Source organism: Bufo bufo, chromosome 2 (genome assembly GCF_905171765.1).
Source record: "Bufo bufo chromosome 2, aBufBuf1.1, whole genome shotgun sequence".
Classification (NCBI taxonomy): Eukaryota; Metazoa; Chordata; class Amphibia; order Anura; family Bufonidae; genus Bufo; species Bufo bufo.
The window spans coordinates 467,117,097-467,145,027 of NC_053390.1; positions in this window are offsets into that span (position 1 = coordinate 467,117,097).

The window sequence follows — 27,931 nt, forward strand, 5'->3', positions numbered from 1 at the left end:
GACAAAAAATAAAAAGTTCTATGAACTCACTATGCCCATCAGCAAATACCTTAGGGTGTCTACTTTCCGAAATGGGGTCATTTGTGGGGTGTTTGTACTGTCTGGCCATTGTAGAACCTCAGGAAACATGACAGGTGCTCAGAAAGTCAGAGCTGCTTCAAAAAGCGGAAATTCACATTTTTGTACCATAGTTTGTAAACGCTATAACTTTTACCCAAACCATTTTTTTTTTACCCAAACATTTTTTTTTAATCAAAGACATGTAGAACAAAAAATTTAGAGCAAAATTTTTATATGGATCTTGTTTTTTTTGCAAAATTTTAGAACTGAAAGTGAAAAATGTAATTTTTTTGCAAAAATATCGTTAAATTTCGATTAATAACAAAAAAAGTAAAAATGTCAGCAGCAATGAAATACCACCAAATGAAAGCTCTATTAGTGAGAAGAAAAGGAGGTAAAATTCATTTGGGTGGTGAGTTGCATGACCGAGCAATAAACGGTGAAAGTAGTGTAGGTCAGAAGTGTAAAAAGTGGCCTGGTCTTTCAGGGTGTTTAAGCCATGGGGGCTGAGGTGGTTAAAGAAAAGAAGCTCACTTTGAGAAAAGACCTTATGGAGAGACCTTGTGAAATTTAGAGAACCCGTAATGTAGTGTAAAATACTCGTATGCTCGTATCTTTGTGATTTTTGGATATGTTGTTAGTGATGAGCAAGCATGCTCGGCCAGGTACTGGTTCGGCTCGAGCATCGCTATGCTCGGCACGTGGCGGTACTCAGCCGAATACCACGTGTTCTCGTCGCATTGCTCGAGTCTCCGCCCCGCACGTTTGGTGCCTCCTGAAGCATCCAATCAACGTTCAGGTTAGTAATTTCCTCCAGTGTAAACAATGTTGGCCCGACGAAGCGCTGCACGCGCGAAACGGCCGTCGCCGCAAATCGCTCTGCACTGCAAGTACGTTTGTCCACCTACTGTCGTCTATGTTCTCATATATTTTATCCAAGCTGTGGAATCAATAAAGAAGAACTGCAACTAATGGTGAGTGCCACTGATCTTTTTTGCTTTTTCTCAAGCCACATATATCTGTTACCAATAACAGTCTATACAGTGGAGCACTGCCAGGTTGCTAATTTATGCACTCTTGTTGCCAGTCGAGTGACCGCCAGTATACCCATATGGGAGCAGAGGAAATAGGTGTGTAGTGCCACTTTAACTATTCTCTTTGTCATTTCATATATACAGTTAGTCACCAGAGAATTATTTCTATTTGTGACAAGTTTCACTGGTTTTGGTCACATCTGTGCGTGAATTTAGGCCGCAACTGTTATATACAGTAATTCAGAGAATTATTTATATTTGTGACAAATTTCACTGGTTTAGGTCACATCTGTGTCTGCATTTAGGCTGCAACCATATATACAGTAATCCAGCAGCAGTGATGGCCAGTTCGCCATGTTCGCCCGCAAACACATGCGGGCTGCCATCTTAACTCACAAGTCCGGCGATGCACAGGTAAGTCCTTACCTGTGCCTGTGCCGGAAGCCGGTCTGAAACAAATGCGGTCACCGGGAGCAGGCAGTTCCGAGAACAGCCCGATGAAGGACTTACCTGTGCATCGCCGGACTTGTGAGCTAAGATGGCAGCCCGCATGTGTTTGTGGGCGAACACGGCGAACTGGCCATCGCTGTCCAGCTGAGAAGAAATTTTGCTAGTGGCAAATTTAACAAAGTTGTCCAACATCTATACAATAAAACTTTTAATATGAAGAAGGCGAGCACTAAGGGACTGGGAAGTGGGTGTGTTGTTGACGGCCCAGGCAGAGGCCGTGGCCCTGGGCGCAATGAAACTGTGCCAGCTGCCGGTGAAACTGGAAAAAACAAAAAAAAAACACTGTACCCAGTTTAATTTCACAGTTAACTTGGCGTTGCAGGACAACACTGTCGGACCAGTGAGACCAGGTGGATGACAGAAGATTATTCTTCCACCCCCTCTTCCACCAAGACCAGTCTCATTAGCAGAGTCTGGTCCTCAGAATCCTCACCCTCATCCTCTTTCCTCCCACCTTGTAGAGTCAGGAGTTGGACAAACCGTTGATAACACACTCAGACATTCCCAGGACCTATTTTCATCACCTTCACTAGATTTGGCCCTCTCGCCAAGCACGCTTGAAGAGGCACACATCTTGTGCCTGATTCACAACCTCTTGACCTATCACAGGGTCAAGAAGATGAGGGTGGTAAACGTCAATTATTTGTTCACGAGGTGGAGGAGGATGAGACACAGTTGTCAATCACTGAGGTTGTGCTTAGGTCAAGTCAGGAGGATGGGGATGAGGAAGTGGAAGAGGAGGTGGTGGACGATTAGGTCCCTGACCCAACTTGGGAAGGTGAAAAGCCGAGCGAGGAAAGCAGTGCAGACGGGGAGGGATCTGCAGCACCGCAACAAGCTGTAAGAGGCAGTGGGGTGGCAAAAGGGAGAAGTCGGCTCACACCAAACAGGCCTGCCACATGGCATCCAATGACCCTAATTAGTGGGCTGAATGCCTGGGTCCAGAATCTGGGTCTGCCGGCCACCCCACTGCCTCCTCTTCCCCTGTGTTACGCACTGCTGGCCAATCCCCTGTCAAAGGCGCAGGTCCAGATGCCCCTTGCCCTGCACCTGGACCTTCGCATGCACCATCAGCAAATACATCCACTTCCCTGTCCCAGCACAGCGTCCAATTGTCCTTACCCCAGGCATTTGAACGCAAGCGGAAATACCCAGCCACCCACCCACTGTCCGTAGCTCTAAATGTGCAATTTTCAAAATTACTGGCCCTTGAAATGTTGCCATAGGCTTGTGGAGACTGAGGCCTTCCGCAGCCTGATGTCGGCGGCCGTCCCTCGGTTGACCGCCTTACACCAACATGTGTCCCTGAACATCACCCCTGCCCTGACCAATGCAGTTACTGGGAAGGTCCACTTCACCACGGACACATGGACAAGTGCTGGTGGCCAGGGATGCTACATTTCCCTGACTGCACACTGGGTGAATGTTGTGGAGGCCGGGAGTGAGTCATACCCTGGGATGGCACAGGTGCTACCCATGCCCAGGATTGCGGGCCCTACGTCCATCAGGGTCACCGCCAGCAGCTATGTTACTGGCTCCAACCCCCACTTCTCCTCCTCTTCCACTGCGACCTCCACCACTTCTACCTCCAGCAGTCAGCCATCAGTCGGTAGCTGGAAGCAGTGTAGCACTGCTGTGGGGAAACGTCAACATGCCGTGCTGAAGCTGATCTGCCTAGGGGACAAACAGCACACCGCTGCAGAGCTGTGGCAGGGTATAAGGGACCAGACCGAGCTGTGGCTGTCGCCACTCAACCTACAACCAGGCATGGTTGTGTCGGACAATGGCTGTAACTTGGTGGCGGCTTTGGAGCTCGGCAACCTGATGCACGTGCCATGCCTAGCACACATATTAAACTTAGTGGTTCAGCGCTTTATTAAAACATACCCAAATTTGACAGAGCTACTAGTAAAGGCGCGCCGCGTGGGTGCCCATTTCCGCAAGTCATTCACAGCTACAGCCGCTCTGTCAACGCTGCAGCAGTGCTTGGGACAACCAGCTCATCGACTGTCGTAAGACGTGAGCACTCGCTCGAACTCTACGTTCTACATGTTGTCCAGGCTTTGTGAGCAGCAAAGCTTTGCTTCCGCTCCCATCTTGGTACAACCTGATGTCTCTCTGCCTTTCATTGTTGCGGTGGACGCTTCTGAGGTGGGTGTGGGTGCGGTCTTGTCTCAGGGTCCCTCTCCTGCCAAATGGCGACCGTGCGCCTTTTTCTCAAGAAAACTCTTCTCCGCAGAGAGAAATTACGATGTGGGAGATAGGGAGTTGTTGGCCATCAAATTAGCTTTTGAGGAATGGCGCCATTGGCTAGAGGGAGCCAGACACCCTATTACCGTGTTTACCGACCATAAGAATCTGGCCTACTTGGAATCAGCCAAGCGTCTGAACCCGAGACAGGCCAGATGGTCTTTATTCTTTTCTAGGTTTAATTTTGTTGTCACGTTCCGCCCTGGGGTTAAAAATGTGAAGGCTGATGCCCTGTCGCGTTGTTTTCCGGGAGGGGGGAACTTTGAAGACCTGGGTCCCAATTTGGCTGAAGGGGTGGTCGTCTTGCTCTTTATCCTGATTTGGAGGCAAAGGTTCAGGCAGCCCAGGCAGAGGCTCCTGATCTTTGTCCTCCTCGGAGGTTGTTTGTGCCTCTCGCTTTACGACACAAGGTTTTTAAGGAGCACCACGATACTGTCCTTGCTGGGCACCCGGGGAGTAGAGCCACAGTTGATCTCATTGCTCGGACATTCTGGTGGCTGGCTCTTCGTAAGACAGTTTAGGGTTTTGTGGCAGCCTCGTTCCTCGGGGAAGACTGTGATTCTGGTAGTAGTAGACAGTTTTAGCAAAATGGCGCATTTCATTCCCTTTCCTGGGGTACCCAATGCTAAAACGCTGGCGCAAGCATTTGTTGATCACATTGTCAAATTGCATTGCATTCCTTCAGACATAGTTTCTGATAGGGGCACGCAGTTTGTTTCCCGATTCTGGAAGGCTTTCTGTTCTCGCTTGGGGGTTCGGTTGTCGTTCTCTTCTGCTTTTCACCCGCAGTCGAATGGCCAGACCGAACGCGTCAATCAGAATCTGGAGACATATCTGCGCTGTTTTGTGGCAGAGAATCAGGAGGATTGGTGTTCTTTTTTGTCCCTTGCTGAGTTTGCTTTAAATAACCGTCGCCAGGAGTCCTCGGATAAGTCACCATTTTTTGGTGCATATGGGTTTCATCCGCAGTTTGGTACATTCTCTGGAGAGGGGTCTTCTGGTTTACCTGATGAGGAGCAATTTTCCTCGTCTTTGTCATTTATTTGGCAAAAGATTCAGGGTAATCTGAAGAGGATGAGTGAGAGATATAAGTGTGTGGCGGATAAGAGACGTGTGCCTGGTCCGGACCTGAATGTGGGTGATCTGGTGTGGTTGTCTACAAAGAATATCAAACTGAAGGTTCCCTCCTGGAAGTTGGGTCCTAAGTTTATTGGGCCTTACAAGATCTTGTCTGTCATCAATCCCGTTGCCTTCCATCTTGATCTTCCTCAGATTTGGAAGATCCATAATGTTTTTCACAGGTCCCTATTAAAACCGTATGTCCAACTCACTGTACCCTCCTCTTTGCCTCCTCCTCCGATTGTTGTTGATGGTAATCTTGAATTCCAAGTCTCTAGGATTGTGGATTCTCGCATTATCCGCGCTTCTCACCAGTATCTCGTTCATTGGGAGGGTTATGGTCCTGAGGAGAGGATGTGGGTCCCAGTGGCGGACATTAAGGCCATTCGTCTTATCAGGGCTTTCCATAGGTCCCATCCTGAGAAGGTGGGCTTTGAGTGTCCGAAGTCCACTCGTAGAGGGAGGGGTACTGTCACCGCCAGCTCTCTGAGAAGCTCTGGCAGACATTCTTCTGTACCTCTTGCATGATGTTCTTTGTTTTGGTTTCACTTTGTCATCTTTTTTCCTTCTCCCAGCTGTCATCTATTTACACTGATTGCCTCCCTTTATATTCCCTCCCATACTGCCTCACTTTGCGGTTTATACTACTTTCTGGATTGTGTTCACTGCTAGATGCTGCAACTGCTGGTTCCTCAGATAAGTCTTTGCCTTTATTTGTTTTTCTGTGCTGGCTTGATTCTAGGTGACCCTGACTCCCTCCGTATTAAGTGCAGGGAGCCGGTGGTCGTGTCCCCTCACTATTATAGGGTTTTCAGGTGTCACACAGTCTAGGTACGATTGCATGCAATTATCTATCATAAAGATCTTTGCATGGGCAGAGCAGTCAGGGAGAGCTCTAGGGGTTTTATAGGGCTCACCCATATGTTCCTTAGTTTGGGATCAAGTCAGTCGGATGTTTATTTATAACTTCCAGTTTTCTGCAACACCATCCATGACAGCAGCTAGGCTCAGCAGCAGGATCTCTGTGTTGGGATCTGAGGCTTTGTGCCAGGTTGGAGGGTTGAGACCCATGGGCTGAGGAAACAGGCCCCCTAAAGCCTGCTGTGGACTGCTGGAGGCAGAACTGACATCAAGGTGACTTGTCTTATATGAACTTCCAATTTGTGTGAAGTAACACCAAGATGTACAGTCGTGGCCAAAAGTTTTGAGAATGACACAAATATTAGTTTTCACAAAGTTTGCTGCTAAACTGCTTTTAGATCTTTGTTTCAGTTGTTTCTGTGATGTAGTGAAATATAATTACACGCACTTCATACGTTTCAATGGCTTTTATCGACAATTACATGACATTTATGCAAAGAGTCAGTATTTGCAGTGTTGGCCCTTCTTTTTCAGGACCTCTGCAATTCGACTGGGCATGCTCTCAATCAACTTCTGGGCCAATTCCTGACTGATAGCAACCCATTCTTTCATAATCACTTCTTGGAGTTTGTCAGAATTAGTGGGTTTTTGTTTGTCCACCCGCCTGGGGAGTTTCCAGGCCATGGACCCAAAATGTCAACGTTATCACTTAATTATCACTTTTGCCTTATGGCACGGTGCACCATCGTGCTGGAAAATGCATTGTTCTTCAACAAACTGTTGTTGGATTGTTGGAAGAAGTTGCTGTTGGAGGGTGTTTTGGTACCATTCTTTATTCATGGCTGTGTTTTTGGGCAAAATTGTGAGTGAGCCCACTCCCTTGGATGAGAAGCAACCCCACACATGAATGGTCTGAGGATTCTTTACTGTTGGCATGACACAGAACTGATGGTAGCGCTCACCTTTTCTTCTCCGGACAAGCCTTTTTCCAGATGCCCCAAACAATCGGAAAGAAGCTTCATCGGAGAATATGACTTTGCCCCAGTCCTCAGCAGTCCATTCACCATACTTTCTGCAGAAGATCAATCTGTCCCTGATGTTTTTTTTGGAGAGAAGTGGCTTCTTTGCTGTCCTTCTTGACACCAGGCCATCTTCCAAAAAACTTCGCCTCACTGTGCGTGCAGATGCGCTCACACCTGCCTGCTGCCATTCCTGAGCAAGCTCTGCACTGGTGGCACTCCGATCCCGCAGCTGAATCCTCTTTAGGAGACGATCCTGGCGCTTGCTGGACTTTCTTGGACGCACTGAAGCCTTCTTAACAAGAATTGAACCTCTTTCCTTGAAGTTCTTGATGATCCTATAAATTGTTGATTGAGGTGCAATCTTAGTAGCCACAATATCCTTGCCTGTGAAGCCATTTTTATGCAACGCAATGATGGCTGCACGCGTTTCTTTGCAGGTCACCATGGTTAACAATGGAAGAACAATGATTTCAAGCATCACCCTCCTTTTAACATGTCAAGTCTGCCATTTTAACCCAATCAGCCTGACATAATGATCTCCAGCCTTGTGCTCGTCAACATTCTCACCTGAGTTAACAAGACGATTACTGAAATGATCTCAGCAGGTCCTTTAATGACAGCAATGAAATGCAGTGGAAAGGTTTTTTGGGGATTAAGTTCATTTTCATGGCAAAGAAGGACTATGCAATTCATCTGATCACTCTTCATAACATTCTGGAGTATATGCAAATTGCTATTATAAAAACTTAAGCAGCAACTTTTCCAATTTCCAATATTTATGTAATTCTCAAAACTTTTGGCCCCGACTGTACTTTCCATTGTGTGTGAAGTAAACACCAAGACTGCAAAGTAACACATTGTTTTGTGCATTTGCCTCAAGTGTGAATAAACACTGAAGTTTTGCGTTAAGAACTTGTATTTTGCCTCTGTACTGCGTCCGCTTACCCTATCTACCAGAGCGAAACCCCACAATATATATATATATATATATATATATATATATACACACACACTACAACACACACTGTACTAATACTAGCTACACTACACAATACCCTCTAATTCCACCCAAAATATCTAACTAAATACACACATACACACAATAATAGCAGCACCCTCCCCACCAAACGCTAAACTGTCCCTGATGGATAAAAAGAGTAAAATTGTTCAATATGGCCGGTAGAGAGTTATAGGGTACAATGGTGAGGAAGGGGTTAATATGAGGTGCAGGGGTACAACGGTAAATGCAATAATGCAGGAATATGGCAGGGAGAGGGTTATGGTGTCAAATAATCAATGCAGGGGTTAAATAATAATGGCAGAGATCGCAATGCAGAGGCTAAATCAGGGCAATACAGGATTAATATGCACATGGGTTAATTATTGGGTTGTTCCAGGGGTACTTAGCCAGTCAATGCTCATTGTCTAGGGGTTAATGCTCGTTCCAAGGGGATGATCCTCGCTTGTGCTCATTGTCCTGGGGTTGATTCTTGCTTGGGGCTGCTCGACACAACTGGTCTCATGCCCTTTCTTTCAGGTGTGAAGTTCCATGTGTGAAGACCCTTCTTTGTTCCTGACTTGGCTATTTAAAGCCCAAAAGTGCTACCCCTCCTCCCAACCTAAGGCGCAGGGATATGACATAATCTTGTGTGTATGAAGGAAGGCATGTACTAAGACTATAACAGATAACTGCCAATAGACTCCCTGAGGCTGAGGGCATCCCCCAAGTACACAATGACACACACATGTACTGTACATCATAAACAGTCCCTATACAGAAACTTACCTGTCCGTGTTCCAGCGGTTTGATCCTCAGCTTCGGCATGGCCACGCCGGGAGAGATGTGCTGCTGAGCCATGCCCCCCAGTGGCTGCATCCTTAGCTGCAGAGCACAATGCTGTGCTCCCCAGCCCCCTTCCCCGCAGCATGCGTGTGCTGAGGGACATAGGCAGTGGGCTGAATTTCAACCAATCTGTCCTATTACCATATTGTTTTTATGGAGGGTCAGTTCACCAGACCAATCAGGTTCTAGTCCGGGGATCTGTCTCTCTAATTAAATCCTTTATGTATGGAATCGTTGCCAGTGATAGCCTTTGCTCACTAGTGTTTGATTTGCTGCTTTGATATCCCATGGTTCTAACCTCGGCTTGTTTTCCTGACCTTCCCCTGTCTCATGTTTTGGTACTGCATAGCCCGACTTGTTCTGACCCATTTCGTAAAACTCTGCTTTCATGTTTGTCCATATTGTGTGTTGTTGTTTGCAGTGGCGTATCCAAGCTATGGCAGCCATGGCTAGTGCCATAGGCGCCAAGCGGGGGGGGTGACAAAAAAAAAAATATCATGAAAAAAAAATTCCCACCCATTCTGCAGCCACCTCCTTTAGCCCCAGCGCTGGCGGCGGCACGCAAATTAACTTGGAAAGTACTTTTACCTTGGCTGGACAGTCTGGACTGAGGGCTGGCATGTAGGAGAAAGACAGGCGCCCCCATGATTTTCTATGAATGGGATCGCCCAGTCCGTCCGTGTATCTGCTAACTTGCAGAGGCTCCGCCTCCAGCTCCGCCTCAAGCTCCGCCTACCCTCCTCTGCGTATCGTAGCTTCATTTATCCAAGCGTGTCACTCGTGAGGTGACTCAGTCACCGTGACTGACTGCACTGAGGTGAAGTGAGGAGAAGAACTGTGAGAAGTTGGACGATTGGACCCCCAGCCAGGCAGCACTGCTAGTCTGCTACGGTACACACACACATCATGATCACACTGTATAATGATGTACTGACATTCTGCAATCTGCCAAGCACTGCAGGCAACCTAATAAATGTAACCTTGCTAAATACCTAATATAGTGCTGCTAAATATATGGAATAAATAAATTAGAATTATGCATAGATATCCTAAATAAAGTGATTTGTGCAAGTTGTACCTGCTGTTGCACAAATCACTTTATTTATATCTATGGCTATGCATAATTATAATTAATTTAATCCATATTGTGCAAGCACTATATTGGATGGGCTGCTTGCTTCTGTTTGAGACTGTCATGATGCCAGGCTTAGGCTATTGTCACACTGGGGCGTTGCGCTATTGGCGGTAAAGCGTCGCTATTTGAGCGGCGCTTTACTGTAGTTTTTGCGGCGCTATTCAGCCGCTAGCAGGGCGCCTCAAATATGCGGCTCGCAGGACTTTGAGCTTCCACTAGCTGCCCAAAAAGGGTTAAAACCGCCCGCAAAATGCAGCTTGCAGCGGTGCATTGCTGGCGGTTCGGCGGCGCTGCCCATTGATTTCAATGGGCAGTGGCGCTTTCGAATCAGTGTGTACACTGTTCCTACCCCCTCCTGGGAACTACATCTGTGTGGCAGGACGCTCTCTACGTGTTAGAGACATCAAGGAGATGTGAATTACTATGCGTGCTGCAATGCATACTGGGAAATGTAGTTCTTACATGAACGAGCGCCGCAAGCCAGGAAGTGAATGAGAGAACAGAAACTAGAACGCCGGAGGTGATATAGATGAAGGAATTTAATAAGTATTTACTCGTTTTTTAACAGAATCATTACACTATTCTGTTTTTCTACCTTACAAACATTAATTTTAGGCAACAAAAACTTTAATTGGAAGATTAAAGAGTTTGACTTGAAGATTTGTCAGCTGTTTTTTTTTTTGTTAAGGTTATCTGAAAGATGGGTTTAAAATATTTTGACAGGGGCGCAGTTTCAGTGCTTGCCATAGGCGCCATTTTCACTAGATACGCCTCTGGTTGTTTGTCCTGTACTTATATTAGTGTAGGGAGTGCTGTCCAGTTGTGGTCCTGCAGTTTAGAGCTTAAACTGCAAATAGGTAGGAAAAGCAAGCTGGGTTCTAGTTCAGGGACTCACTGTCCTCGTCTGTTACTATCTGCAGTCAGTACACTATGCATGTGCTTGTATGTGTATATGAGACTATGTGCCAATGTGTGTATATAAGACTATGCATGTGCCCGTGTGTGTATATATGAGACTATGTATGTGCTAATGTGTGTGTGTATGAGACTCTGTGTGTGTGCTTATTTGTGTATATGAGACTATGTAGGTGCTTATGAGCCTATGTATGTGATTATGTGTGTGTATATGAGACTATATATGTGCTTATGTGTGTACATTACACTATACATGTGCTTATGTGTGTACATTACACTATACATATGCTTATATGTGAACAATGTATATATACTGTATATATATATATATATATATATATATATAGATGAAAGTAGGACAGCACTCCAAAAATCCCCAAAAGTAAATTTAATAAAAACTTTATTCGCTGTGGTACAGCGACGTTTCGGCTCAACAATAGAGCCTTTTTCAAGCAAATAACCAAAGCAAAGTGAGAGATATATATACCCAGCAATACCAAACAAATCCAATTACATGATTACACTTCATAATTGCTCATTAAGTTAATAAAATACAAATTACATCATATAAAACCATACAATATTGTGAAACTACAATATACAGTACAGACCAAAAGTTTGGACACACCTTCTCATTCAAAGAGTTTTCTTTATTTTCATGACTATGAAGGCATCAAAACTATGAATTAACACATGTGGAATTATATACATAACAAACAAGTGTGAAACAACAGAAAATATGGCATATTCTAGGTTCTTCAAAGTAGCCACCTTTTGCTTTGATTACTGCTTTGCACACTCTTGGCATTCTCTTGATGAGCTTCAAGAGGTAGTCCCCTGAAATGGTCTTCCAACAGTCTTGAAGGAGTTCCCAGAGATGCTTAGCACTTGTTGGCCCTTTTGCCTTCACTCTGTGGTCCAGCTCACCCCAAACCATCTCGATTGGGTCCAGGGTCGGTGACTGTGGAGGCCAGGTCATCTGGCGCAGCACCCCATCACTCTCCTTCATGGTCAAATAGCCCTTACTTTCAAAGTTTTCCCAATTTTTTGGCTGATTGACTGACCTTCATTTCTTAAAGTAATGATGGCCACTCGTTTTTCTTTACTTAGCTGCTTTTTTCTTGCCATAATACAAATTCTAACAGTCTATTCAGTAGGACTATCAGCTGTGTATCCACCTGACTTCTCCTCAACGCAACTGATGGTCCCAACCCCATTTATAAGGCTAGAAATCCCACTTATTAAACCTGACAGGGCACACCTGTGAAGTGAAAACCATTTCAGGGGACTACCTCTTGAAGCTCATCAAGAGAATGCCAAGAGTGTGCAAAGCAGTAATCCAAGCAAAAGGTGGCTACTTTGAAGAACCTAGAATACGACATATTTTCAGTTGTTTCACACTTGTTTGTTATGTATATAATTCCACATGTGTTAATTCATAGTTTTGATGCCTTCATAGTTATGAAAATAAAGAAAACTCTTTGAATGAGAAGGTGTGTCCAAACTTTTGGTCTGTACTGTACATAAAAAATAAATTCATAAACACATAGTGACATGATCCAATTAAAAAAACTGTAATATATACCTAATCCCAATATATCATAGATAAATTTCATATAAATAGTGATCCGGTGCATACATAATTGATCAATGTGATAAATATAAAGTGCCAAGTGTAGTGTATTAAAACATGATCAGGAAAACAAGAGGGGAGGAGCGGACTAAATCATACAGACCAGATGTAATGGCGATCTCATGTTGAGCTATCGCCACACTCTGCATCTCAATATCCTTAATGCGCCTGTGACAGTTTACGTCAATCTTCCATGGGTCATAGTTACGTCACACCGCTGGTGACGCATGCGCAGCTTGATCTTCTCCAGTTACAGCCATCTTGGAACAGGTATCAGGCATCCATCGTGCCGGCACATATCCACACAGTCAATAAACCCAAAGCGCCATATTTAATATTGGTAACTAGCCAAACTAGGACTCATAGAGGAACTCTCAGAGTCAATATTTAGGGCTTATATAAAAATCGGATCACAAGGAGGGGATGCTCTCTATCACGAAAACAACACCCTCCGACCCAGGGAAAAACATGGAGGATCCCCGCACGTCCCCAGCAAATATTAAAAAAACACTTTATCAACAAGTATGTCGCAATACACCTCTGGTAGGCATGTTCGTCCACCATCCTCAACCTTCATATCTCCTCAGCACGTTATCTTCAAAAACGAAAAGAAAAGAAATGAAATGAATACATCATAATTGTAAGATGTATACTTTAATTCTAAAACCACTACCATATCAGCAAGAGATAGAACAACCTCACAGCACAGGGCAGAGGGCAAACCAACTCATCATGATATTTCCCCAAAATTGTAATCCACGTTTAGACCATGTGGTTTAAGACACTTGAGTGTATGTAGCCACTACAGCTCTTTTCTTTTAACAGATTTAGGCCTCATGCACACGACCGTATTTTTTTGCGGTCCGCAAAACGAGGTTCCGTTTTCCCGTGATCCGTGACCGTTTTTTCGTCCGTGGGTCTTCCTTGATTTTTGGAGGATCCACGGACATGAAAAAAAAGTCGTTTTGGTGTCCGCCTGGCCGTGCGGAGCCAAACGGATCCTTCCTGAATTACAATGAAGGTCAATGGGAACGGATCCGTTTGACGTTGACACAATATGGTGCCATTTCAAACGGATCCGTCCCCATTGACTTTCAATGTAAAGTCTGGAGTCCCTTTTATACCATCGGATCTGAGTTTTCTCCAATCCGATGGTATATTTTAACTTGAAGCGTCCCCATCACCATGGGAACGCCTCTATGTTAGAATATACTGTCGGATATGAGTTAGATCGTGAAACCTCATTTCCGACAGTATATTAACACAGAGGCGTTCACATGGTGATGGGGACGCTTCTAGTTAGAATATACTACAAACTGTGTACATGACTGCCCCCTGCTGCCTAGCAGCATCCGATCTCTTACAGGGGGCTGTGATCAGCACAATTAACCCCTCAGGTGCCGCACCTGAAGGGGTTAATTGTACTATCATATCCCCCTGTAAGAGATCAGGAGCAGACCCCCCCCCCCCCTCCCCAGTTTGAATTTCATTGGTGGCCAGTGCGGCCCCCCCCCTTCCTCCCTCTATTGTAATAATTCGTTGGTGGCACAGTGTGCCCCCCCCGCCCCCCCCTTCCTCCCTCTATTGTAATAATTCGTTGGTGGCACAGTGTGCGCCCCCCCCCCCCTTCCTCCCTCTATTGTAATAAATCGTTGGTGGCACAGTGTGCGCCCCCCATTGGCCCCCCCTCCCTCTATAGCATTAACAACATTGGTGGCCAGTGTGCGGCCTCCCATCTCCCCCCCCCCCCCCGATCATTGGTGGCAGCGGGTTACTAGCAATAGTACAATAGTAAAAGATTCATACTTACCTGGGAGCTGCGATGTTCGTGTCCGGCCGGGAGCTCCTCCTACTGGTAAGTGACGGCTCATTTAGCAATGCGCCGCACAGACCTGTCACTTACCAGTAGGTGGAGCTCCCGGCCGGACACGAACATCGCAGCAGCAGGTAAGTATGAATCTTCTACTATTGTACTATTGCTAAGTAACCATGGCAACCAGGACTGTAGTAGCGTCCTGGTTGCCATGGTTACCGATCGGAGCCCCAGCGATTAAACTGGGACTCCGATCGGAACTCCGCTGCCACCAATGATGGGGGGGGGGGGGGAGATGGGAGGCCGCACACTGGCCACCAATGTTGTTAATGCTATAGAGGCAGGGGGGGCCGATGGGGGGCGCACACTGTGCCACCAACGAATTATTACAATAGAGGGAGGGAGGGGGGGCGCACACTGTGCCACCAACAAATTATTACAATAGAGGGGGGGGGCCGCACTGGCCACCAATGATATTCAAACTGGGGAGGGGGGGGAGGGTCTGCCCCCTGCTGCCTGGCAGCCCTGATCTCTTACAGGGGGCCGTGATCAGCACAATTAACCCCTTCAGGTGCCGCACCTGAAGGGGTTAATTGTGCTGATCACGGCCCCCTGTAAGAGATCGGGTGCTGCCAGGCAGCAGGGGGCAGTCTTGTACACAGTTTGTAGTGTATTCTAACTAGAAGCGTCCCCATCACCATGGGAACGCTTCTGTGTTAGAATATACTGTCGGTTCTGAGTCTTCACGAAGTGAAAACTCAGCTTTGAAAAAGCTTTTATGCAGACGGATCTTCGGATCCGTCTGTATAAAAACTAACCTACGGCCACGGATCACGGATGCCAATCTTGTGTGCATCCGTGTTCTTTCACGGACCCATTGACTTGAATGGGTCCGTGAACCGTTGGCCGTGAAAAAAATAGGACAGGTCATATTTTTTTCACGGCCAGGAAACACGGATCACGGATGCGGCTGCAAAACGGTGCATTTTTTTCCGATTTTTCCACGGACCCATTGAAAGTCAATGGGTCCGCGAAAAAAAAACGGAAAACGGCACAACGGCCACGGGTGCACACAACGATCGTGTGCATGAGGCCTTAATCTATTGCCCCCTCTAGTGGGCATAGGCACATGATCCAGAATCCAACACTTCAAATCCCTTTCAGAGTGTCCAAGGTCAGAAAAATGCTTTGAAACAGGTAGATCTACACGCTTTTTGTGTATTGTATATCGATGATTATTCAAGCGGGTATTTAATTCAGTCAATGTCTCACCCACATACAGTAACTTACGTGGACAGGACAATGTCGCAAGCAAATGGATCAGGTAAGTATGATTTTTTTTTTTTTTTAACACTATTTCAGGTTAAATCGATTCACTACCATGAAGCACGAAGAAATTCCACTTTACAGAGAATCTAATTTATCCTGAAATTGTGGACTTCAAATCGCTCAACACTATCAGTATATACCGGTATTGTTTAAATATTATTACCCTGAACAAAAATATAAACGCAACACTCGGTTTTGCTCCCGATCAGAAAACCAGTCAGTATCTGGTGTGGCCACCATTTGCCTCACATCTCCGTCGCATAAGGTTGATCAGGTTGTTGATTGTGACCTGTGGAATGTTGGTCCACTCTTGCAGAATATTGGCAGGAACTGGAACACGCTGTCATATACGCCGATCCAGAGCATCCCAAACATACTCAATGGGTAACATGTCCGGTGAGTATGCTGGCCATGCAAGAACTGGGATGTTTTCAGCCTCCAGGAATTGTGTACAGATCCTTGCCATATGGGGCCATGCATTATCATGCTGCAACATGAGGTGATGGTCGTGGATAAATGGCACAACAATGGGCCTCAGGATCTTGTCACGGTATATGTGTGCATTCAAAATGCCATCAATAAAATGCACCTGTGTTCGTTGTCCATAACATACACCTGCCCATACCATAACCCCACCGCCACCATGGGCCACTCGATCCACAACGTTGACGTCAGCAATCCGCTCACCCACACGACGCCACACACACTGTCTGCCATCTACCCTGAACAGTGAAAACCGGGACTCTCCAACATGCCAGACGCCATAGAATGTGAGCATTTGCCCACTCAAGTCGGTTACGACGACAAACTGCAGTCATATCCAGACCACGATGAGGATGACGAACATGCAGATGAGCTTCCCTGAGATGGTTTCTGATAGTTTGTGCAGAAATTTTTTGGTTATGCAAACCAATTGTTGCTGCAGCTGTCCGGGTGGCTGTTCTCAGACGATCATGGAGGTGAACATGCTGGATGTGGAGGTCCTGGGCTGGTGTGGTTACACGTGGTCTGCGGTTGTGAGGCTGGTTGGATGTACTGCCAAATTCTCTAAAATGTCTTTGGAGACGGCTTATGGTAGAGAAATGAACATTCATTGCACGGGCAACAGCTCTGGTAGACATTCCTGCAGTCAGCATGCCAATTGCACGCCCCCTCACACAATGCAACATCTGTGGCATTGTGCTGTGTGATCAAACTGCACATTTCAGATTGCCCTTTTATTGTGGGCACTCTAAGGCACACCTGTGCAATATTCATGCTGTCTAATCAGCACCTTGATATGCCACACCTGTGAGGTGGGTTGGATTATCTCGGCAAAGGAGAAGTGCTCACTAACACAAAGTTAGACAGAATTGTGAACAATTTTTGAGAGTAGTGGGTCTTTTGTGTATGTAGAAAATGTTTTGAGATCTTTGAGTTCAGCTCATGCAAAATGGGAGCAAAACCGAAAGTGTACAATTATGATCAATATTTTTTAATTAAATTTATGAGATAGATAAAAGGTGGGTCCAATATACTCCAGTCTGACACTGGTCTAAGGAAAGCAGTTTTTTGGCAGTACAGGCACTACCAAATATACTGCAGATACAACTCCGACTGAGCAATGCTTTATACCCTTTTCCCATTGACTTCAATAAGGAATGTGGCTAAAATATGCCTCCAGGAGTTTGTATATTCTTCCTGTGTTTGCATGGGTTTCCTCTGGGTACTCTAATTTCCTCCCACACTCAAAAGACATACTGATAGGGATTGTGAGCACCACTGGGGACAGCATGATGCTAATATCTGTAAAGCGCTGTGGAATATATATAACCATATAAGTGCATAAAATAAATAAATGAATAAATAATGTGCACTAGGGTGCACATTTCCCATTGAAATCTGTGAAAAGCTGCTATCTTCAAAGGATAGGGGATAATTATTAGATCAGTGGGGGGCCCAGACTTCCCTTAGAAATTATTGGAGTGGCTTTGCGCATGCTCGACTGGCCACTCCCTTCATTTCGAAAGGCTCCACAGGGAACTGGGTAACCATTCTCGTGATCAGTGGGGGTTCCTGACACTCCTGACCTGTGGATAGGGGATAACTTAACCCCTTAAGGACCTCCGCCGTATATGTACAGCTGAAGTCTGGTCCTCAAACATGGCTCCCGGTTTCTGATATTTTAAATAGCAGAGACCCAAGGCACATGTATGCAATCAGCCATAAGGCTGCTCATATACATTTTCCCCTTCAGATGCCATGGTCAAATGGGACCACGGCATTTTCGAAGCGGGAACCTGTTATATCTATGAAATAGCCCGAAGCCTGAAGCAGGCTTCGGAGCTTATTTCAGGACTATACCAATACAGGCCACTAGGTGGTCGCATTGTATTGGTATATTGCAAATGAGGCCTTTAATGATGGCTATATAGCCATCAATGAACACAAAGGGCAATCTAATGATTGCCAGTAAAAAAAAAAAAAGTTTTTACAAATATAAAAAAAACCCGAAAAGTTCAAATCACCCCCCTTTCCTTAAAATAAAAATAAAAATATTTAATAAAAAAAATTTACATCATGGGCATCGCCACATGTGAAAATGCCCATACAGTTTAAATATAACAATATTTATGGCATACAGTAAATGGCGTAACGGGAAAACTGCCAATTTACAATTTTTTTGTCACTTCAACTACCCCATCATTTTTTTTATAAAAATGGATCACAAAGTCGCATACACTTCAAATTGGTATCACTAAAAAGAACAGATCGTCCCGCAAAAAAATCAGCCTCCACTCAGCCCTGTACACATACAAAAAAGTTATAGGGGTCAGAATATGGTTATAAATTTTTGCGGGGAGTGAAAAACTAAAACACAAAAATGGAAACTCTCAGGGTCCTTAAGGGGTTATTACTGTATACGAACAAACATGGAAAAAGAATGGTGGGAGAAGGACAGAATAAGGGGGAGGACAAACGCGAGGGCCCCTGCTAACCCTATGGAAACCCTCACTATCACCTCAACCCACAGGAACACCCTGATGGTGGATGGCCTGTGGTCCCGTACCTATCCTGACTCTCCCTAGAAAGACCTTAAGACCTCCCAACGCGTTTCCCCTAGAAAAGGTTCATCAGGGGAGAGATAATGGGTGAAACATATAGGAACACACAATGAACATATATATCATAGAGAAAAACCATTCAATGCCGGGTACACAAATTTTTCTTGATCACAGGCTATTAAATTAGATAGTCAATGGCCTATGGCACCCATGTCGCCAGATTATATAGTTATAGAAAATGTACACTGATGTAATAACTCCAAAAGTCCCCCCTATATAAAGGGGGCTAGATACAAAGGCATAAAGATACAAAGACGTCAGTTGATAATCGCTCAAGTGCCAGTTCCCAAAATCACAGATATAGGATTAACGATGTCATATATTGTGAGCCGTGTCGAAAAAACACACATATGTAAAGATGAACAATATCATATACCATGAACCATACTTATATGCAGATATCACGCATCTCCATCCATAGGACTAGGAAAGCTGATCTGATTAGCAGCATAAACTCTGTTATACAGTATGCCTCAGATAGGCCCTGCTCCTATTATCACCCAAGGAATATACCTCAATGAATTTAGATGGTTAAAACATAGATAACACATTGGTTCAAAGGACCTCTTACTTATCTCTGGGTGAAGAGGTGATACATCGCCTTTATGGCCACCACTGGTAGGGGGAACCTGGTGCCAAGCCTGACATCCTGGGAGCAAGATTGCTACTGAGGCAGGGACCTGAACTCCTTTTTATAGCTTGCTTAATTGTTTAATTGTACACATATTCTGATCCTTATTTGCCTGACAGCCCATATCCGGTCAGTGGAACGCACGCTAGCTACACCTGCGTACGTCCACTGCCAGCTCTTCCCCTCTGTGAAGCATCCGATTCACTTCCGGTAGTTGGAACGCATCTTGCATTCCACCTGCCGCCAACTTCCTGTCAATGGAACGCAATATGCGTTCCACAGCGCTGCCGATGACATGGTAAGTCAGGGAGGTGGACGATCTATTTATAATTGTGTATTTGGACATATTGGCCCTGCGTTATTGCTACCTGAAGTATAGGGGGGCGATCTATCAATAACATTATATAATTAGGTGACAAGATTAGAGTTTTAATCACACTTCCGGCATCTTTATGAGGTGGACCAATTGGATTAGACAAAAATACATCATTATACAATTAACGGCTGTTTGATTCATATAAAGCCGCCACTAAAATGAAATTATATATTGATTATGATTATACATATTAAGACACTTCCCATGTCGATTCAAATGGCCCGAAATAATCCCCAAAAAAGGACCTTATTGAGAGTCAAAAAGCAGAAAAAGGTTTATTATAAAAACAAAACCATGTCCTCATCATCACTACACCAGGGGCAGGATCTCATAGGAAACATGAAAATGTCAATCTCTCATTGAGGCCATTGGGGGACTGTGACCGTAGACGATAAATCCATTCTGTCTCCCTTTGGAGAATCCGTCGGTCCCAGTCCCCCCTCCTCTCTGATTCATGTATGACCTCTAACACCGAGAACCTGAGAGCCCTCCGGACTACCGTCGTGTGCTTCCACCATATGGTTAGCGTTTGGAGTATCTTTTCTTTTTTCTATATCATTAATATGTTCGTATATCCGACGGCGCAGCTCTCTAAATGTTTTACCAACGTAGTCCATCTGACATGTGCATTGACATAGATACACAACACCCTTGGTTCTGCAGTTCACGAAATCTCTAATATAATATTCCTTTCTCGTGACAGAACAGATGTTGGATTTCGTGTTATGAATATAACAAGCTTTGCATTTGCCACATTTGAACATCCCCAAGGGTTTGCGATCCAACCAGGTGCCTTCTTTCTTGGTGGCAGAAAAATGGCTGTACACAAGCTCCTCCCTTTGCGAAAAGTGATGCTTATCATTTTTTGGGATAAGGAGTTTGTTTATAGTCTGGTCTCTTGCATTCTGAAAAGCCTCCTTCAGTACCAGGTCTGGATAACCCCTTTCTCTAAACCTATTTCGGAGTTTGGATGCCTCCTGATAGTATCCCTCCACGTCCGAGCAGTTCCTTCTAATTCGCAAAAATTGGCCCTTAGGAATGCCTTTCTTAAGGGCATACGGATGGTAGCTTGACCAATGTAACAAATTATTTGTGGCCGTTGGTTTCCTGAATACGTTAGTAGATAGTTTGTCCATACATTTGGTCACCTCCACATCCAAAAAAGTAATCCTGTCATGGTGGTGTTCATGGGTGAAGGAAAGACCAATGCAATTATCATTAAGGTGCCCGATAAAAAATTTAAGCTCATGAAGCCTAACTTTCCAAACCATAAACACATCGTCGATGTATCTGGTCCAAAATACAATTTTTTCGGACCACCAGGTAGGATTCCCTGGAAACACTATAACATCCTCCCACCAGCCCAGGAGGAGATTAGCATACGAGGGCGCACAGGGGCTCCCCATAGCGGTCCCCCTGAGCTGGTGGTAGAAGTGACCGTCAAACAAAAAGAAATTGTGTGTTAGTACATATTCTAACAGATCAATGATAAACTGGTTGTGAGCTTGAAAATGTATGCCCCTGGTCTTCAGGAAATACATGGCCGCCCTCAGGCCCTCGGCGTGGGGGATAGAGCTATACAGAGATTCAACATCAATACTAACCATAATACAATCAGAGTCAAAGCTGAGAGTCTCCACCTTCCTAAGAAAATCCATCGTGTCCCTGGTGTAGGACGGCAATGCAGACACAAATTGGCTCAGGATTTTATCGATATAAATGCCACAATTGCGTGTCAAAGAATCTACGCCAGAGACTATGGGTCTGCCCTTTAAGGGACTGACCCCTTTATGAATCTTGGGCAGCCCATAGAATGTGGCTATGCAAGGCTTTACTGGGAGCATAAATTGATATTCCGTATCTCCAATTAATTTTAATCTCAAGGCTTGATTGAGAATGTTTTTAAGACTGGACACAAACGTGTCTGTTGGATCAGACAACAAAATCCTATAACAATTGCTGTCAGATAGCAGGGCTCTACACATGTTACAATACTGATCTGTGTCCATAACAACAAGATTCCCCCCCTTGTCCGCAGGCTTAATAATGATAGTGTCTACTTTTTCTAATTTACTTAGTGCATCCATCTCCTCCCTAGAGATGTTATAGTATGATGACGGATGTACTGGTAATTTTTCCAGTTCATTGATCACCATCTCAAGAAAAATATCAATATGATTGGATTTAACAGGGGGGGTAATCTTTTACTCTTCGGTTTTAATTTGGTAAAAGGGCCCTGTCCGGGAGGTCTTGAACCCTCATCCCATAGATCTACCAAAGTATGACTATCTGGTAGATCACATTCTTGGACACCTAGTTGTTCACAAACCCGTCTATCGGTGTTTTTCATGAATTTGTGCCATTTCAGTTTTCTTATAAAAATGCAGGTCTTTAACCCAGGTAAAGGCGTTAAATCTAGCTGTAGGCACGAAGGACAGGCCTTTTTGTAAAAGACTAATTTCCACCTCACTTAGTTTATATGATAAAAAATTAGTTATTTCCAATTTGTCCACTTTTCCCTGGTGTCTTATTCCCCAGTCTTTGGGCGGTCCCTCAATTGGTATGGGGCCGGGCCTTTTGATAAAAAAATTGGCTGGGTTCAAAGGAGGTATAATTGAGGATTGACCAGAGGAGGATGAAGGGTATGTAGATGTAATATCCCCCCTTCCACCCCCTCCTCTTTGTCTTCCCCATCCCTGCCATCTTCTCCCCCTACCTCGTCTGTTTGGTCTCCCTCGTCCGAATCCGCTATTGCGTTGATACGCAGAATCAGAGTCAGAGGCCTCTATATCTGATGAAGAGACCTCCGACTCGGAGGGAGGCGGTCCCTGATTGTTTCTAAATTCTCTTAGATCTTTGATAAACTGCCTATGTTTCCGTTCTTTTATTAGGTTATAGAATTTATCCACTGAAATCTGCAGAGAGGTTTCTCACTGTACAAACTCTGCATCCGTTTTAAACTTCAGAGCAGCTTCAGTCAGTTCTTTTAAGTTAACAGCGGATTTCTCAAAGAATTCTTTTTCTTCCTCCAAAAGAAGGGTCATGAGGTTAAGAGAGCTCTTAGTGAGCTCTTCTTCCGACCTCTCCAAAAGACGAGGGGAATAAATACGTGGGGCTGGAATGATCGGAATACGTAATCCTTTGGGTAAGATTTTATGCTCAATATAGCTCTCCAGTGACCTAATCTCCCACCATGATTTGACATTATCCTTATAGGCGGTGTAGAGATCTTTAAATGCCAATTTGCATGTGACAGCAGATGAGAGACCTGGTATTTCTTTTTCAGAAAATATGTCTTTGGCTTCGTTAATCAGGGATTCCGTGAACAGAGTTCCGGAAAGAAAACCAGCCATTCTAAGTATTGAAAACCTAAACACCTTAAACCTCGCTGAGGATATACATATTTATAGTTAGAGGCGTTAGAGGTCATACATGAATCAGAGAGGAGGGGGGACTGGAACGACGGATTCTCCAAAGGGAGACAGAATGGATTTATCGTCTACGGTCCCAGTCCCCCAATGGCCTCAATGAGAGATTGACATTTTCATGTTTCCTATGAGATCCTGCCCCTGGTGTAGTGATGATGAGGACATGGTTTTGTTTTTATAATAAACCTTTTTCTGCTCTTTGACTCTTAATAAGGTCCTTTTTTGGGGATTATTTCGGGCCATTTGAATCGACACGGGAAGTGTCTTAAAGGGATTCTGTCATCAGGTTTGGGGCTATAGAGATACGGACATGCACTGCTAGATCGCCGCTAGCATGTCCGCAATATATGTGTCCTATAGGGCTGTGTGGTTTTAATTTCTTTGAAAAAGGATTTTATAGATATGCAAATGAGTGTTGAATGTGTCCAAGGGGCTGCACTAACCTTACTTGTGCCCAGACGTACCCAGCCACGCCCGCCTGTGAAGGAGCCCAGCACCGCCTATGTCTCCTCCTTTCATCAACGATAGATAGCCGTAATCTCGCGATGCACGAGCTCGCGCATGCGCAGTGCTGGTATAGTGTTCCTTCCCTGTGCTGGCATCAGCCTCACGGTATATGATATTGTTCATCTTTACATATGTGTGTTTTCTGGACACGGCTCACAATATATGACATCGTTAATCCTATATCTGTGATTTTGGGAACTGGCACTTGAGCGATTATCAACTGACGTCTTTGTATCTTTATGCCTTTGTATCTAGCCCCCTTTATATAGGGGGGGACTTCTGGAGTTATTACATCAGTGTACATTTTCTATAACTATATAATCTGGCGACATGGGTGCCATAGGCCATTGACTATCTAATTTAATAGCCTGTGATCAAGAAAAATTTGTGTACCCGGCATTGGGTGGTTTTTTATCTATGATATATATGTTCATTGTGTATTCCTATATGTTTTTTTCACTCATTATCTCTCCCCTGATGAACCTTTTCTAGGGGAAACGCGTTGGAAGGTCTTAGGGTCTTTCTAGGGAGAGTCAGGATAGGTACGGGACCACAGGCCATCCACCATCAGGGTGTTCCTGTGGGTTGAGGTGATAGTGAGGGTTCCCATAGGGTTAGTGGGGTCCCTCATGTTTGTCCTCCCCCTAAGGGCTCATTCAGACGGCCGTATGCTGTCCGCAAAAATACTGAATGCTATCCGTTTTTTTGCGGATCCGCAAAAAAAATGAAACATGTCCTATACTTGTCCGTGAAAATCAGGACATGGCCCCATTGAAGTCTATGGGTCCGCAAAAATACTGAATGCTATCCGTTTTTTTGCAGATCCGTTTTTTTGCGGATCCGCAAAAAAACGGATAGCATTCAGTATTTTTGCGGACAGCATACGGCCGTCTGAATGAGCCCTTATTCTGTCCTTCTCCCACCATTCTTTTTGCATGTTTGTTCGTATAGTAGTTTGTCTTAACGGGTGGATCATTCATTATTTATTAAAAAATTAAGAATAAAAGTTACGTTTTATTCATGCTTACTGTGATCCGGTTTTTCTATACTGCATGAATTTACAACTATAAATATGTATATCCTCAGCGAGGTTTAAGGTGTTAATACTGTATAACCATAACACAGCCTTAAAAGGGTTGTCCCACAAAAAATATTCCACAGTTTTCAAACCAGCAACTGAATATTTTTGTAATTGCATGTAATTAAATATTTAGCATACCCACTGAGCTATTCAATAAAATGTATCTGTATAGCGCCACCTGCTGTTTGTTTTGTTTCTTATTTCTTTGACCTGTTTACTGCAATGGTCGCACATGCTCAGTTTCACCCTTCAACTGCCTCCTGAGCTGTGATAGGGAGAGCTCTGACACATCCCCTTAGCTGCAGCAGAAAAGACACTCCCCTTGAGCTGCCAGCTTGATATAAATCTAGCAGAGCAATGAATGATCTCTGGATCCATGTGAAATGCGGGGCTGGTTCTAACTTTGTTAGAAACAGATGGTCATGTATTATATGATGTCTGATTTTCATATTTTACATTAGTCATGGGATAACCCCTTTAAGTTGAACCTGATTTGTTTACTATGTAAAATATAAAGATCAGCAACAACTGTGAGTATGTGCCTGTTGTGTTTTATTGCTGTTTGATAATCTCAAAAACCATCTCAAAAAAGTTGGGACAGGGGCGATAAAAGACTGGAAATGTGGAGCGCATACGCTTCACTCCGTACGCTGAGAATATCCCGAAATTAGCGCCGTTCTCACGGCTCCAACAGCCTTCTAAACAGATGCAGGGGACCCCGAAGATGACCCGCAACAAAGGTAGAAACAAAATCGCGGGTACGCCAGCCCCGTCACAGACTTTACCGGAGATGTTTCGGCACTCCAGAGAAACTGTCATGGCGGACCCTACCTCATCTCCGGCCAGTCCCGCCTCATCCACTGATGGTAGACACTCATCGGGCCCTAACATCATCGATCCGGGCCAGGCAACACTGTATAAAAACATAGCTTCCCTGTTTAAAGCGGAGCTCTCTCAGGCGGTGGAGGAGTTTTCCCGCCAAATTCAGGACTTGGGGAACCGAGTCTCTGAACTAGAGACGCGGACTGACGACATATCAGATGCCATAGGTGCTGACAGGGAGGAAATCAACTCCCATGCCACACAGTTAGCCGCTCTGGAGCTAAAAATAGAAGACCTGGAGAATAGATCCAGAAGAGGGAATCTGCGGGTCAGAGGCCTCCCTGAAACGTACTAGGATCTATAATCCACTATGATCACTCTGTTTGGGGCCCTTTTACCACAAGCTGAGCCGACACAGCTACGAATGGACAGAGTTCATAGAGCTCTGGGTAAACCCCGCTCAGCAGACCTACCAAGGGACTTTGTCCTCAAGTTCCACTATCCGGAGGTGAGAGACCAAGTATTGGCGGCCGCACGTAATCGGCCCGACCTACCAGGGCTCCCCTCCTCTGTGCACCTATATGCGGATTTAGCACCTTCCACACTCCGCAAACGCAGAGAGATGAGACCGGTGACATCAGCCCTGCAGAATGCACAGGTACGCTATAGATGGTACAACGGGCAGGAATCCCATTTGAACGCTCTGAAATTCCAGCAGCTCCACCGAGACCACAAAGACCGGCTAGGGTCTCGACCAAGGTCCCCTCCTCATCACCTCGCACGACTAGATCGGCAGATAATTGAGACTATACAACTACAGGATGGTCTCTACCCTTCTCCAGGATCGAAGGATGGCATTCATCTACTGATCCGGACGCAAGTGATACCTTTCTTATATACATTTGGGGGCCCTTTTGCCTCGGTTTTGTTGTTTTTATGTCCCGCTATTCTTTTTTTCCTACAGGGATTTGGCGTGACGGACTTTCATGTTGCTCACTCCTTCAGGGTTGACCGGAAGGGAGCAGTCTGCCCTTGTTGGGCACAGTCTCCCTTCTACTAACCCACTACTATTTGCTGGCCTTGCTAGGCTCAGCCATATTGCATGTTACGTAGTGCTTGCAAGCACATTGTTAATGTTATTTGGTTTAACAGTTACTCAAGGGGGTTATTCCTATTGCGATTATAGATTCCCGCAGTATCAGTCCAACTTAGATGGGTCCTACACCACTTCTTATGTGTAAAATATTAACCCATAATGAACGGGGCTTTAATTCCCCCAGAAAACGCAAATCAGCTTTCTCTACATATCTAAAGCATCTACCGGATGTTATCTGCCTGCAGGAGTCACACTTCACTCCTACATCCCATCCGAAATATTTCCACCAGCAATACACAAGATATTTATCATCCACGTATCCCACTAAAAGCAGAGGGGTTATCACCCTGTTAAAAAACTCCTTTCCGTTTTCCTTGACTCAGTCTATCATTGATCCAAATGGGAGATATGTATTATTAGTGGGCACCTACAAAGAAGAGACCTTATGTATAGCCAATGTTTACACCCCAACTGACGAACCCATCACCTTTTTTAATGATGTGAGTCGCATAATTGAACCCCTCTCCTACCATAAGCTTTTATGGTGCGGAGACTTCAATTTTGTCCTCAATCCTATATTGGATCACTCATCTCTCCCTGGCCATCCTCGCCCATCTACTCACACTGCCAAAATACGTCAAGAATCTTTGTCTCTGGCCCACAAAGAGGCTACACCTACTACTCCCCTGCTCATAACGTATATACCTGTATTGACATGATACTGGTCTCTACAACCTGCCTTCCATATATTTCCTACTCCAGGCATATTGTTTCATCATGGTCTGATCATGACATGGTTTTGGCAGAGATTCTCTCTGCAGACAAGTACAGCATTCCCTACTCTTGGAGGCTGAATGAATCCCTCTTAACACGCCCTGCCTTGTATGACCAGCTCCATGATGAATTAAAAAATTTCTTTATTGAGAATTCTTCTCCTGACTGACCCTATGATGCTGTGGCTAACCCACAAAGCCTTTATGCGGGGGAGATTGGTGGGAGTGGCTTCCCGGTTAAAAAAAAGAAAGGAACTCAACCCAAATTGCTTTAGAAGCTAAATTGACCAGTTTGGTCTGAGCTTACCAACAAGCCCCTTCACTTTACCTTCTAAAAGCGATCAAAGATGTTAAACTACAGCTAAATATGCTACTCTCCAACAACACAGAAAAAGCCCTCCGCTGGACAGCTTCCTACTACTATAGATATGCCAACAAACCAGACAAGATGCTAGCCCGCCAACCTAAAGCTAGACAGAAAATCAATCAGGTATTCCAAATACGCACAAGCTCAGGACAGACCTCATCAAATCCTGACCTTATATACGATACGTTTAATGCTTTCTACAAACGACTATTCTAATCCTGG